This window comes from Marmota marmota, unplaced genomic scaffold (assembly GCF_001458135.2).
Source record: "Marmota marmota marmota unplaced genomic scaffold, marMar, whole genome shotgun sequence".
In the NCBI taxonomy this organism is placed as follows: Eukaryota; Metazoa; Chordata; class Mammalia; order Rodentia; family Sciuridae; genus Marmota; species Marmota marmota.
Window position 1 is genome coordinate 8,283,950 of NW_026000249.1, and position 11,936 is coordinate 8,295,885.

The 11,936-nt window shown below is 37.6% G+C and overlaps 1 protein-coding gene across 1 annotated transcript in view; it reads left to right on the forward strand.

Moving 5' to 3' along the window:
- Ppef1 (protein phosphatase with EF-hand domain 1) overlaps nt 1–11,936 on the forward strand; it is a 135,145-nt gene that overhangs the window by 10,556 nt on the left and 112,653 nt on the right. The window contains exon 2 of the mRNA XM_015487974.2: nt 11,446–11,568. The gene's annotated coding sequence lies outside the window, so the exon portion shown is untranslated. The remainder of the gene's footprint in view (nt 1–11,445; nt 11,569–11,936) is intronic.

Consider the following 11,936-nt stretch of genomic DNA (forward strand, 5'->3'; position numbering starts at 1 on the left):
GTATTATAAGCATCTAACTTGAAGAAAAGGTGACTGCTGAGTCAGAATCTTGGGGTGAAGGAGGCTGGCAATCTGTATTTTCTCAAAGCTTATTTGATGATCCTAACAACAACCAAGCAGATGAAGCACTGACCCAGGCCCCATCTGATATTATCCCCCCCACAATGACCTCACCTGTGTCTGCACAGATCCCTCCAAGGATAGGGTTTCCCAGTCCTGAACCACCTAGATTAGTAATGTTCCTTTATCATGTTCACGTCTATTCCCTGAAGCTTTCATCCACTAGTCCCAATTCTATACCAAGAAACCAGAGTGTACCTACTTGGTCCCCATATGTCCCACCTCCTACAGAATGCCAGCCCTTCTCCCAGTCTTGGTCAGCCATAGAGTACCCCTGGTTCTCTCCTCTTCAGGTTAACTCTAGTCCCTTATACCATTCCTTCTAGAACAGTGAGCTGAAAATTCCTTTCACCAAGTTGGTGTTCTTTACCTGTATGAATTCTTGGTTATTTCTCTATTTATTTACTTGTTTATCCTTGGTACTAGGGATTGAATTCAGGGGTGCTTTACCACTGAACTACATCCCCAGCCCTTTTTATTTTTTATTTTGAGACAATGTCTTGCTAAGGTGCGATCTTCTTGCATCAGGCTCCTGAGTTAGTGGGACTGTAGGCATGCATCACTGCTATTGCTGTTTTTTTCTTTTGGAAAGATGATTTGGGTATAAATTTATATTGTGTTTGTAGATTTTATTAAACAGATGCACTAGACCAGAGTTTGGAAAGTTCCCCTCTAGGTGGTCCATTTGTTAAAATTATGTATTTTTTTCATTTAACACTATCAGAAAGAATCTTATAATTACAAGTGACAGAAGATCCCACTTAAATAGAGTTAACAAAATTAGTTTCAAAGAAATCTGGTTTGAAAATTCCCAAGGTAAGATTTGATTCAGAGATTTATGATAGAAAGCTCCAGCTCCATATCCCTGACCTTTTTGTTTGCCCTTCTCTATGTATCAAGTTCACCTTCTAGATAGGCTCTCCTCATAGGGGCAACATTGCTCACAGTACCATACTCTTGGGAGAAAGGTGAGTCTCTGTACCAGTGCTCTCTCCAGGAGCCCTGAGATTCATTCACATTGTCTGTCTTGAGCTAAATGCCCCTCAAGTGCTCTTTTGCTAACAGAAGAGGATGTACCTACTCCTGAACAGTCACTGTTGCTTGGGAAGTGTGCTATGCTAATTGGCTTAAGCCAGGGCCCACACTTAAGAGTGTGTGGGGGAGTGGTCAGTCCCATGCAAAACATATGCCTGAAAATTTAGAGATGGTTAATTACAAAAAGGAAAATTGAGGTTCTATTATAAGGAGGTTAAGGGAATATTTGTTGGCCACCTGGTTAGCAAGAAGAATGTTGGCCAAATAATAACAATAACAGCAACAACTGCTAGTAACATGTATTGACTACTATGAGCCAGGCACAATTCAAACCACCTTACAAGTATATTGGTTAGAGAATGTGTTTGGTTGCATATAATAAAATAAACGAAATAGCAGGTGCTTAACATGGAAGATTTTTTTTCCTTTTATCCCACATAATAAAAAGCCAGGAAATAAGCAGCTTCACCTTGCTATCCATGTCTCGGGCTTATCCTTCCATCTTCCTGTTATCATTCTCAGTGTGAGGCTTTTTTCCTAATGCTCACAAGATGGCTGCCCCTCCTCCCAGCATTGTGTTCTGTTTCCAGGCAGAATGGGGGAAGGGCAAAGAGGAAAAGGCTCCTGTCAGCTGAGACTTTTTCCTTTTTATCAGGAAATGTGTTTTCTGGAAGCCTTAGCAGTAGATTTCTGGTTATAGCTCAATGGCCAGAACTATGCTACATGATCACCCTTAACTGCAAGGGAGCCTAGCCTGGTTCCCTTTCATAATCTTCCTATTATTAATGTGCACAGAGGACTTAATTTTTAATTTTAAAAAATGACAGTATTTTGCTCTAGGCCCTATATAAACTTTATGACCTTCTCAGGAAAAATAATCTAGAAAAATATTTGATCTCTAACCAACTTGTTTCCATAGTGTTCTTTTTAAGTAGCCATACCAGAAGGAATGTGGCATTTCAATAGGAGTTGTATTTGGTAGTAACAGATTTGAAAGGGAGGTGATTTTTATCTCACATAACATAAAATCTAGAGCTTTATCAGAAAATGAAAATGTTAATTACAAATAGCTGTCATTAACTTGTTAAAGAGTCATAAGGCATATAAAAATTTATTTTAATGAGTTACATCAGATTGATTTATGTTACTTTTCTTTTTGTAAATTGGCCTTTTCACTAGGTAAGAATAACAGTTCACCTCACTGGGTAAATTAGTAACATTTTGTTTTATTATAAATACCTCAGTTGGCTTATAATAGTTATTTTTCTCATTCTTTCCAAATATTTGAAAGCTTTAGCTTATGGCCTTGCTTTATTTGTATATCACAACATTGTTTTGGTGATATTACTGAGTGTAGACCATAAAAATCACAAGGACATTGTAGAATATAGTTTGACTTCAAAATGGGTTCAATCTCTGGCACTGCCCCCCCCCCCCAAAAAAAAAAAAGTCATGAAAGAATGAATTGAAAAAGATTAAGCAAAATGAAAACCTATATTAGGTTGTAGAGAAGTGCCAAAGTATGTTTCACATCACCTGGGACAGCTAAATACAAAGTCCCAGGCCCAACCCCAGACCTACTGAATCAGAACCTATAAGAATTGGGCCCAGGGTTCTGTGATTTATAAGCACACTAAAGTGTAAAAATTATTTTTTAAGACAGTTTCATGTAAATGAATTGTAAAAGACTCAGATTATGTACTTTTTTTGGTTTATTTTATTGAGGTTTGAACCTAGGGGTGCTCCAGTGAGCTACATCCCCAGTCCTTTTTAATTTTGAGACAAGTTCTCACTAAGTTGCTTAGGACCTCGCTAAATTGCTGAGGCTAGCCTCCAACGTGTGATCCTTCTGCCTCAGCCTACCAAGTCCCTGGGATTAAAGGCATACACCACCATACCTAGCTAAGATTGTGCACTTTTTCGAAGTAAAAATAGGAGTTGTGTTTGGTAGTAACAGATTTGTTGTGTTTGGTAGTAACATTATTTTTACTAGTAAAAATAAGAACTTCAACTTCAGTAAACTAAGACCTTATTAAACCTAGATTCTCCTCTGAAAGACCTCAAATCATAGACTCCATTTATCTATTCCAGGTCAGAAGCCTAAGCTTAAGTGTGTACTTGACTCCATCCTTCTATCAACACCTTCACCTAATTAATCCTGTTCATCCTCCAGATGTCAGGTTCAAAGAAGACTTCCTTAGAGAACTCTTTGCTTGATTTTCTGACTTACTCCCACAATACACATACTTGTTATTTATTATTTCACATTTATTTTTTATGATTATTTTACATGTGTGTATGTGTGTGTGTATATATGTATTTATGTATGTATGAATTTATTTTCCCTACCAGGCTGTAAATTTCAAGCGGGAAGGGACTTGTCAGTTTTATTAATTGAAATATTCCCAGGGTATAGAGCAGTACCCAATATATAATAGATGCTCAAGATATTTGTTGAATGAATATATGGATGAAACCAAGACAAGAATAAGTGCTCTAGAAGAAAATGCTTTAAAAACTTTCCCAAAGACTTCACCATAAGCTTACTATCTCATTTAAGACAATGGTAAAAAGGGTTTTTAAAAAAATATTTAATTTTTTAGTTTTAGGTGGACACAATATCTTTTTAAAAAAATTTTATTTGGGGCTGGGGATGTGGCTCAAGCGGTAGTGTGCTCGCCTGGCCTGTGTGCGGCCCGGGTTCGATCCTCAGCACCACATACAAACAAAGATGTTGTGTCCGCCCATAACTAAAAAAAAAATAAATAAATACTAACGTTCTCTCTCTCTCTCTCTCTCCTCTCTCTCTCTTTAAAAAAAAAAAAAAAAATTTTATTTGGTGCTGAGAATCGAACCCAGGGTCTCACGCATGCCAGGCTAGTACACTAGCACTTGAGCTACATCCCCAGCCCCAAAAGAGGGTTTTGAAAAGAAAGCCATGAATCTTTCTTAGGCCTTGTTTTAGCTAATAGTCTTGACATTCTTCTAAGAAACAAATTATTTTTTATTTTCTATGTTCATGAACACACAAATAGTTAACGGGGAGGTGGTTGTGGCCAAAAGAAAACTTGAAGCACCTAGAATCTACCTTTTTAAAAAGCAAAAAGTGGTTATCTCATTGGGGTTGTGTTGCCCACCTTCATTTAGCAGGTACTAGCATATTTGCATCTTACATTGTTGTTACCAAGACAACCTATTGAAGAATCATTCTAGAATCTACTTCTGAAACATTCCAGATGAAGCTAAGGGAACCTCTTTAAGTAAGACCTATGATGATGGGTTGTGTCCTGAGCCTGCAGGTCAGGCTGAAAGATTCAGCAACCAGAAAAATGAAGATCTAGGAAGATGATCTGTTTTCCTGAGCCTGTGTGGAACTGATAAAACCTAGAGGGAAGGGTAAGAGCACTTAATGGACTAGATGCAGTGAGTGAGCTCATGGGACTATAAGGTTGAAAGTTAACTTGCTTCCGATTTGATTTGTTTGGCCCAACTTTTGTGGACTTTGTTTAATGTATGACATTTATTATTATTATTATTATTATTATTATTATTATTATTATTATATGCAGGATAGAGTCAGGCCACCTTGACGTAATGAAGAGTACTGGCTGCCAGTCACAAGACTGATTTTGGGGAGGCCACCTAACTACTCTAGGCCTGGTTTTCCTCTCCTATAAATTGGAGATTTCTGAGGGCCTTTCTGAATAAGTGTGCAGGACCAGAGTATCTTTCCACATCATGGGTTCACCTGTTACAGGGATCTGGGTCAAGAACCTCATGATCTTATAATGTGACTTCTTCATTGTGTTGCCTAGATCCATTTTGCCCAATGCCCAGTACTTTGACACGAGAGGTCCTTGCATCAACATATATTCTTAGTTTTACTTTTGTCTTGAAATGGTAGGCTATAGCTCATGCAGAAGGAAAATAGGAAGAAATAAGGAATTACCATCACTCTGCCATTGACTCATATGCTAGATGTCAAACTGAGATACATATAAAATCCAAGTGCTTATAAGATAAAAGGAACAGATTGTGGCTATACTTAAAAATATCATAGCTCTCTAAATAAGGAGGAGTTCTGATAAACCTATTTGGAGTTCATGCAAAATACCCATAGACTTTGAAAATCTGAATTGTACATTACCAAAATAAATTACTTTTGTGTGGAGTTATATGTAAAGGCAGATGTGGATTACATGGTAATGAGAGTCACTCTTGATTTAAAGATCCCCGTTTTCCTCAGCCTCTTACTTTCCAAATTGCTTCTTTGTTGGCCTCCTTGTTTGCGTCTTCCTCTTCTCATTATCTTTAATGTCTCAGTTCTCCAGTGTTCTGCTTTTGCTCCTATGGCACTTCTTACCCTCTGAGCTCTCCCTGGCTGTTTTATCTTCTCTAATCACTTCAGCTATTATTGGTAACTTGATGGCTTTCTTAATCTGACTCTCCAGACCTGATTTATTTCCTGGGCTCTAAACCCAGGCTTCTACTGCCTATGAGACATTTCAATAGTGAGATTTCACAGTCACTCAAATTTAGCATACCCCTAACTGTTATTTTCTCCACCATAAACATGATTGTCTCTCTTTGTGTGCTACTCTTGTATCCTTTAATACCCTACTGCATTCAATGGCATTACCTCCTAAACTGTTAATTACAAGAAGGCAGGGACCATGTCTGTCTGGTACACCACTGTACCCCCAGCACCTAGCAGAGTGTTTGGCACATGGTACATACCCAGTAAGTATTGTTGAGTAAACAATCCATCTGTTTTTTTGAACTGGAAACCTTGGAATCCTCCTTAATGACTGTATCTCCCTCACTCCCCATGCCCAGTCTGAGACTTGTAGGAGTTGTTACATTAAATTATTTCCCTCTTCTCCATTCTGACTGCTCTGATTTTTAATTCAACCCTTACCATCTATCACCTAGATTATTGTGGGAAACTCCCATTAGTATTCTGTTGCCAGCTTTTTCTCAATTTATCACCAGACAGCCCCACAGAGAACTTACTACAGCTTGAATCTCATCTGATTACCTTCAGGCTTCCTTTCACTTAAACAGAGTTTGCAATCTGGTGGCTTCATACTGAATCCATGCAATGTTTTGAGAAAATGAGAGTTACTATATTTCATTGATTCTAAGAGGCACATTTTCCTTCCCACATTTTAGCATTTCTGATTGGGTGATATGTCTTAAAATTGACAGAGTGCCACAGTTTGGTTAGTGGTGGTTATTTTATGTCTAGTACATAAAATAATGATGTACCCTATAATCGATAGCATCTTAAATTTGCTGAAATATACTCTTGCAAACATTTTAAAATAAGATCATACATAAAACATGTTTAGATTCTCTTGGAAGATTGCATCAGGCAACAATGGGCCAGGATCTCTGGATGGCAGCCTGAGAGAGCTACCATTAAGTAACAGCTGCCTCATTTAGATAAAAACTCTCCATAGTGTCCCATAGTTTCTACCCAGGTTGATTTTTTTTCATTTCTATTATCTGCCCCAGCCCAATAAACATTTTGGAATTACCTTCCCTGATTGATAGGTTAAAGTCCAAATTCTTTATTGTGATTTATAAGAACATTCACAGTTGGTAATAACCTACCTCTCCAGGTTTATATCTCCAACCTCTGCTCTATATATCCTCTGTCCCCCATTTCAGAAAACATTCCTAAAATATAAAATGCTCTTGTGTTTCCAGGGATGACTTTCTTTGCCTTATATGCCTTATGAAATATTTCCTGGCTTTCTCAGGTAAAGCTAATTTTTTCTGGACTCCAGTAGTATGTGAGCATATTTCTGAGTCTATATCTCCTGTCTTGAAATTATTTGTGTATATGCTTATGTTCTTCATCATACTGTGAACCTGGTAGGGGAATGAATCATAATTATTCATCATTATCTCCTTGCCTTGTAGCTGGAACATGCTCAGCAAGTATCTGTTGAGTAAAGAATGGATGGGCAGCACCTTCTGACTGGGATCTCTGTTTTTGAGTTTTGCCCATGAATAGAAAATTAAAACAGAAGACAGAGGAAAGAGCAAGTGTTTTCCTTAGTACTCTGAGCTTATAGCAGAAGATATTGCTGCTGGTTGTGATTTAGGAAGGTCATTGGTAGTCAAAGTCGGCCTATAGGGATTCTAGTATCTGTAGACCTAAAGACACTAAACCAGAGCTAGCTCTATGAAGTTAAAAAAAAAAAAAAAAGCACTTTAAGATTAGCATACAAGGGCTGGGGCTGTAGCTCAGTGGTAGAGCATTTGCTTGGCATGTGTGAGGCACTGGGTTCGATCCTCAGCACCACATAAAAATAAATAAATAAAGATATTGTGTCCATCTACAACTAAAAAAAACTTTAAAAAATTAGCATACAAAACAATTGTTGTTGTATTATAGTTCTGTGAATTTTAACAGATAGATTAGTGTAACTGTAACTATCACCATAATCAGATATAGTCATCTCTCCTCCCCTAATCATAAACCCTTTGACAGCCACCAATCAGTTTTCCATCACTATAGTTTTGTCTTTTTGGAAATGTTATAGAAATGTCTAACCTTTTAAGCATGTCTTCTTTCACTCAGTATAATACCTTTGAGATCTATACAGCTTGTGTGTATCAGCAGTTCATTTATTTTTATTACTACATAGTATTCCATTGTGTGAATGTCCCACAGTTTATGTATCCATTCACTCATTGAAGGACATCTGGACTGTTTTCCATATTTACCCTGTGAACCTGTATATAGGTTTTTGTGTAAACAGAGAAATCCATTTCTCTAGAGTAACTATCCAGGAGTAGGATTGTTGTCATATGGTAAGTATATATTCAACTTTATAAGAAACTATTGAACTCTTTTTCAGAGAAGCTGTACCACTTTGCATTTCTGCTAGCAAGGTATTAGATTTCTAGTTGCTCTCCATTCTAGCCAGCAATAGGTATTATTAGTATTTTTTCCCCTTAATTTAAGCATGCTGCAGGTGAATAGTGATATCTTATTGTGGTTCTAATTTGAATTTCTGCTTCCTTGAACTGAAGGGGAAAAAAATGTAAACTTACTACTACTTCAGCAGTACTTCAAATTCTGATGTTCTTTTACTCTACCTTCTACTATTTACTTTTTGGAGTCCTCACGTTGCTTATTTATTGCTATGTAACAGATTAACAAAAATTTTAGTGACTTAAAACAATATACTTTTATGATCTCATGGTTTCTGCAGTGTAGGAACCCAGGCCTAGTTTGCTTGGGCCACCTTTAGGATCTGTTTTGAGCTGCTGCAGTTAAGGGAGTTGGCTGGACTATAGCCATCTGAAGGCTTGACTGGGAGGGATCCACTTCTAAGCTCGTGGTTGTCAGCAGGATTCAGTCCCTCATAATCTGTTTGACTGAGGACCTTAATTAGATCCTTGTTGGCTTTCCCCCAGTCTTTATGGGCCCCTCAAACATGGCAGCTTACTTCATATAAAACAAGTTGCAAAGGCAATAGAGTCTATTAGGAAGAAGGAAAGTCACAATCTTTTAAAATCTAGTCATAGAAGTGACATCTCAACAACATCGCCATATTCTATTGAGTAGAAGCAAGTCACTAGATTCAGCCCACATTCAAAGGAAGGGGGATCACATAGGGCATAAATCAACCAGGAGGTGTGGGGATTATTGGGGGCATCTTAGAGTCTGCCTGCTACAGTCCTTAAATGGCTGCTTCATGGATTCTGCCTGGGTTGATAGCATCATTCCATGGGAGAAACAGGGTTGAGCGGGCAGAATGTCCTTATTCCATTTTATCCAGACTGAAACACTCTGGATGAAATCCATGGTTTAGCACATGTTAGGCAAGTGCTCTACCACTGAGCTATACCTCCAGCCCACTGGGAAACTTTTTAAAATTTGATTTATGAACATCCAGTGTTAATTTAAGGTGAAATTATTTTTTAAAATGCAAGCCATCTAGAACTAAGGGTTAGATTAAGTGGTCATAATTGAAATTTTGATATCTACTAATCTTTTATTTATTAAATCGCAACAAAAGAAGGCTTAACTTTTGTATCTAAGAAGGATCCTTTCAAAACTGAACTTCTGTACTTAAAAACATGACAGCTATTTCATCCTGTTACTATGGCTGCTGACCAGGTGACCCCAATGAACAATTCTGGCCAGTACTGACCTTTATGAATTTCTTCCACCTGATAGTGACTCCTAACCTACCTTTGATTTCTCTTAATGACTTCCTATGGTTTGCCAAATCTGGCCTCTCTTTTCTCTTACTTAATGTGATTTTTCAATACTCAGACCTTATCCTTGGAGATCTGCTTAATCTTTTCTATTTGTTTAAGTGTAAAATTACTTTGTGTTCCTTTCTTCTCTTTTGAAAGGAATGGTCTCTTTCAATCAGGGTTCTTTGAAATTTGGGGACCATGAGCTCCTCACAGTAAATTTTTTTTGAGAATGGACCCCTAGTATATTTGATTATTTATAGCCAATACTACTGAACTCATTGTATGCATGATTAAATATACATTAGAAATAGAAAAATTAATAAGAAAACAGATAAAAATATAAGTTCTAATGTTTTCTGCTTCCCTGTAGATCTCTGTACATCTGCTGCCAGGCAAGTGCCCAGTTTTGGAGACTATCAGAATTTAAGAAGTAGTGATTTGTTATTGTTTACCATTGGCCTCAGCACTGGAAGGCTAGCTGAAAGTTGCCATAGCTGGGAGACCAGTCCTGTCTGGTGCTTTGAACATTCTGCTACCAGGGTCCACGAATGGGCAGACTCCTTAAGTAACCCCCACCAAGTATAACTGCATATTGCTGTTATCTCAGTCTACTCTCCAGTCTGGCTACTGCATCTAATTCTAGCATACTTCTCAGGGTGTGTTATGATCGATACTAGGAGCTGCCCATTAGAAGTACTTTACCTTGGCAGAAATTGGAACTGTGGCCAGTTCCAGGAAGCTTGTGAAATAGGAAAACTTTGCCTGTGATGTGGTCTTTCCTCCTTATGAGGTAGGTAGACTTCTCTGAATTCCTCTGTCTTTCCATAGTTTCTTACTTCATGGACTAATCAAGTGTCCTGGCTTGGGTTTCCTCAGTAGCAGAGCCTGAAGCAAGCATTACAGGGCAGGAAATTTATTTGGAAGATGAAGACAAAGGAGTGGCATAGTGGAAATAGAAAAGGGAGGCAGCAAAGGAAGAGGAAGCCTGCAGAGGTGGAAAAAAGCAGCCTTTTTCATTTTTTAAAATATTTTTAGTTTTTTAGGTGGACACCATATTTTATTTTTATATGGTGCTGAGAATTGAACCCAGTGCCTCATGCATGCTAGGCAAGCACGCTGCCACTTGAGCCACATCCCCAGCCCCCATTTTTCATTCTTGACAGGCATCTTTCTCTATCCACTCTAATTGCAGCATGATCATTAGGGTTGCAGTTCATTCTGATTTTTAGTTCTACTCTTATTTCACATCCTTGTTAAGTATAGTAGAATATGTATGTTCATAAGATTACCTTCTTTTTGCCCTTGTCTTTTCTTCTGGATAATGTCAGTTCAATCATAAGGTTTTTTTTTTGTTGTTGTTGTTGTTTTGTTTTGGCTTTAAAAATATTTTTAGTTGTAGATGGACACAATACCTTTATTTTATTTTTATGTGGTGCTGAGGATCGAATCCAGGGCCTCACATGTGTTAGGCAAGCGCTCTACCACTAAACCATGACCCCAGCCCCCAGTCATAAGATTTGTGGGTCATTTCTTTTAGAAAAAACCTTCTCTCATTTCCCTTTCTAGAATAGAACTCTTTCTCTGGGCTCCCATAGTATTTTTCACCTGTCATACTGTCATACATTACTGTTTTGCTTTTATTTATTTATGTAATAAATATTTCTTATGTGCCAGGTGCTGTTATGGGTACCTGGAGCTTAGTCTAATAGGGGAGACAGATTTTAATTTGTAATTTATTACTATTTCTTATTTACCTCTGTGTTTGCCTCACCCAGTCATGTGTATTTTGTTCACCTTTTGTGTCCCTTCCGTCAGCACAGCTCAGTGAATATTTGTTAAATGAAAGAACATAAGGCATCTTAGTCAAGGATGATTTGGTATTACCATGCCTTTTCCAAGGGGAAATTGGTTTCTTACCTTTCCTGACAGCTGTTTTCATATGATGATATGCCCATTAAGAAATATATTGACATACCTTGACTGTTAGGGGAACAAATTTATTGTTAATGAGTGGGTTTAGAATTGTAAACATGATTTTTGCCTGTTTGTTTTTTCTTTTCTCAGATTGGGAGAACACATTCCCGCTTAACTGCAGGAAAGTCAAAGAACATCCGAGAAACAAAAACCTCAGTTTTGCAAACGCACAAGGTGCTGATCCAGACAGTATGGTGCAGTGATCATAAGCAGGTGTTTTAGAGTCAAAGTGCTGGGTTCAAATCCCAGCTCTGTCTTTCATTTGTTATTTGACTTTGGCCTATTGTTCCTAGCATGTGAGTAGTGTATACTTCATAGGCTAGTATGTGGATTAACTAAGATTAACATGTCAAATTAATAAGTCTAGAACATTGTAAGTGCTCAATTAGTGCTTAATTAGTGTTATTAGCATTATTGTGATTTATTCATATATATCAGTGTTGGTGTATTTAGCAATTAGAGGCTGGCTGTAGGACTCCAATATGGTACTCAAAGTAATGTTTCAGTGTTCTTTGTATAATAGAAAAAAGTAAAGCTATTCATTCAAAGCAGATTCTAAGTATTTTTTTTTTTTTTTTAAG